The sequence below is a fragment of the Ovis aries genome, chromosome 6, assembly GCF_016772045.2.
Source record: "Ovis aries strain OAR_USU_Benz2616 breed Rambouillet chromosome 6, ARS-UI_Ramb_v3.0, whole genome shotgun sequence".
Classification (NCBI taxonomy): Eukaryota; Metazoa; Chordata; class Mammalia; order Artiodactyla; family Bovidae; genus Ovis; species Ovis aries.
Genome location: NC_056059.1, coordinates 106,709,474 through 106,713,210, shown reverse-complemented (window position 1 = coordinate 106,713,210; position 3,737 = coordinate 106,709,474). Strand labels below are relative to the sequence as shown.

At 39.3% G+C, this 3,737-nt stretch overlaps 1 non-coding gene across 1 annotated transcript; it reads left to right on the top strand.

Moving 5' to 3' along the window:
* Positions 1 to 968: 968 nt before the first annotated feature.
* TRNAA-UGC (transfer RNA alanine (anticodon UGC)) lies at positions 969 to 1,040 on the top strand. Its single transcript has one exon. It is a non-coding gene; the product is annotated as a tRNA-Ala (tRNA).
* Positions 1,041 to 3,737: the final 2,697 nt, after the last annotated feature.

Sequence of the window (3,737 nt, the reverse complement as noted above, 5' to 3'; positions counted from 1 at the left end):
TAAAGGACAAAGATTCAAGAGTGAAGATAAATGAGGTTCCATCTTCAGTTAGGGTAGAGTCCACAGCATAGGGCAAGAGATAAACATGTAAGCAAGGGATTATAAAACCAGTATTACTGTGATAGGCACTCTTGAAACTAACACACTGTCCCACGAAGGCTGAGGTGGACCAGGCTGAGTCTTAGTGGCTAAAGAGAAATCATCCTAGAGGCAGGAAGCAATACATATCCAAGCATACTTCTTGAGTATCATCTACAGTAAAAGATGGAAAACTGATATTAGGTCTTATGTGTAAATGAAATAAATAAGCCATAAACATGTAAACACAGAGACAAGAGATTCAAAGAAGAGAATTGATCTTTGCTGTGAATGTACCTAAAGCTTTGGTGGCCAGGGACTGAATTGTGCTAACTGAAAGATTTGGAGCCAGTTACATACAAACTGCTGCTGTGGGTTTTTGAAGAATGTGGGGGAAGTGTTGATTATACAATAAATCAGAATACAGAACTCTATATCTAACTTTATAAGAAAGACTGGGAAACAGTAACCCTGCATGGGAAAGTTATCTCTGATAGTATAAATATATATTAAAAAGTATTGATAATGAGCTTATATAACTTTTATAATCACACATTTCAATAATATATAATTTAATTGGATCCTCATAAAGGAATAGATCCTTGGATCATTATATCTTGGTCTGACTTACTCCATATAATCTGCTGTCACTTTTCCTGTGAAAATAATTTGTAAATTGTGGATTTACTGCCTCTATGGAAGATAAAATATTATATCTCTTATAAAGCCAGAGTTGAGCTACTAACTGTGATATTCTCCAATTTCTGTTATCAAAATTACATCCACATGACATAATACTGCTTCTTTTTCCTAAGGTAAAATACTTTGGTTTAGGCAAGTTTCTTTGATTAGACACTGACAAAACTTATTTAAAAGCATTGCATCAACATGGGGATGTAGCTCAGTGGTAGAGCGCATGCTTTGCATGTATGAGGTCCTGGGTTCAATCCCCAGCATCTCCAATTTCTTCTTGTTTAATTCTTGCAAAATATAGCTAGTGCATGTATAGATTTGAATTTTTAAAAAATTACATCAAGATAAATATAATTAACACTGCTTTATGTTATACATGAGGTTAAGAGAGTAAATCCAAGAAAAAAATATTTGCTTTTTTCTATTTATTTAATGTCCATAAAGAAGGCTAAACATCAAACAACTGATGCTTTCTCATTGCAGTGCTAGAGAAGATTTCTGAGAGTCCCTTGGACTGTAAGGAGATCCAACCAGTCCATCCTAAAGGAAACCAACCCTGAATATTCATTGGAAGGACTGATGCTGAAGCTGAAGCTTCAATACCTTGGTCACCTGATGCGAAGAACTGGTTCATTTGAAAAGATTCTGATGCTGGAAATGATTGAAGGCGGAAGGAGAAGGGGACGACAGAGGATGAGCTGGTTGAATGGCATCACCAAATCAATGGACATGAGTTTGAGTAGACTCCAGGAGCTGGTGTTCGACAGGGAAGCCTAGGGTACTGCATTGCATGGGGTTGCAGAGTCCGACAGACTGAGCAACTGAACAACAATATCCATATGAGATGATGGATATTCACTTATTGTGATCATCATTTTATGATGTATGCATGTCAAACCATTGTGCTGTACACCTTAAACTTATACAGTGCTGTAGGTCAATTATCACAATAAACTGGAAGAAAAAATAGTTTTTGAGCATCAAAAAAAGAAAGAAAAAAAAAAAAAAAAAAGGAAAACTTCTGTGGGAGCCAAACAAGAAACAGCATTTGTGCTGGATTTTGTTAGCTCTTGTAATAGCTCGTGACTGCCACTAGGTGATGGGGATCATACATGGGAACTTTCTTAATGTGAACCTGAGATCCCGGACGAGTGACCAACATACCATAGAAAATGAGTGATTTAACGGAAAGTTAGGTAGCTGTGTCCTTGGGTATTCATTGGTTTGATTCTGTTTCTGAGATTATCTGGTTATTAAATAATATCAAAGAGAAAGGGTCACAAACAACAGCATAAATTCCACCTCTCCTTCTATTCCAAAATCTTCACTGTGAATGAAAAGTTCTCCTTTAGGTCACAAATCTTGAAGATAAGAGATGGGGCAGGTTAGCACCTTGAACTGCAAGCACCTTATTTCAGCTTGTCAGGATTGGTGGTCAGAGGAGGCTGGTGGGCTACAGTCCATGGGGTTGCAGGGTTCGACATGACTGATTATTAGTCAGCAGCAGCAGGATGGGTGGGATTATAAAGATGAGGGGACTAGGACTTACTAGGACCTAGATATTAAAAACACAGATGTACCCAGGTAGTACTTGGAACAACTTGTGATTCGTCCTGTTTAGAACAGAGTCATTCACTTTGCTTCTAGCATTTCTGAGATGGTGGCCCAGACCCTGCTTTTCCACTCTTCAGCCTTAAGTAAGTCATTTAGCACCTGCTATCCTTGAGTTCCCAATGGCTCAAGTTGGTGAAGAATGTACCTGTAATGCAGAAGATCCTGGAACTGTGGGTTTGATCCCTGGGTCAGGAAGATTCCTCTGGGGGGAGGGGAATGGTGACCCCTTCCAATATTTTTGTTTGTAAACACGACCGAGTGACTAAGCACACACACAGCCTTGAGTTCAAATTTGTAAAATGAAGAACTATGTTCTGTTTCTTGCGTGAATGTGAAGTAAATTAAAGAAGGTATGTGAAAAAAAAAAAAAACACAACAGTATCTGGTAAATTGTAGGTTTGTGAAAATGACTGAGGTTTTCCTTTCCCTTTGTTACCTCTTTCTGTAACATCATGCAAAATGAAAGCCTGAAGCAGTAGAGGAATACATTTCTGAGAATCCAGGTCTATGCTTTTCCGGAAACCAAGTGCAACCACAGATTCATAATAGATGATTCATTCAGTTCGGGTTTTCCTAAATGGAGCATCTCTGGGCCAGAATCTAACTTTACCTGGAATTTTCCATTGCCCAGAGGGTGATTTCACATGGGCACTGGATTTGGGCAACTCTTTGATGCTCTACATATAAATATAATGATTTATATAAATATTTTTTCTATCACATTACAAGACTGTGGAATTTCATTTGCATCCCCCAGCTGATCTCATTATACAATATGTTATCTCCCACTCTCTATTCGTCCCCAGTTAATTGGGTCCTGTGGTATTACTCTGTCTGAAAAGGCAATCTCTGCTTCAGAATTTCAGATTTTGGCTTATAAGTGCATTGGTGTTGATAAAGTGAGGTTATATGTAGATAGTAGATAGGAAGTACAGGAGGCTTCCTGGAGGCCTTATCCCCTTCCTTAATGTCTATTAAGTCAATGTTTGAGGGTTTTATTTGCCTATGCCCAGCATTCTGATAGGCAATATACCCAAAGCCACCTCCTCTCCTCATTAAGTTGATTCAGTTTCAACTTTCCCATCAAGATGCTCTGCCCCGGTGAACATTTGGCCTCATGGCTGTTTATTTTTTATTTCCAGCTGTCAGTTTGAAAAACGGTGACTGCCTATCTTCCTTTCCCATTTTGCAGCATCAGCAGAATTAGCCGGGTGCTTCCCGTTTGCAGAAGGCTCACCATCACCTTCCACCAGAGGCGGTGAGTCTGCACAACTGGCCAAGATCAGCAGATGGCTGGAAGGGGGCTCAGCCCAGGATTGCGCCAGTTGAAAAGACACGGGCATGGAATCTGT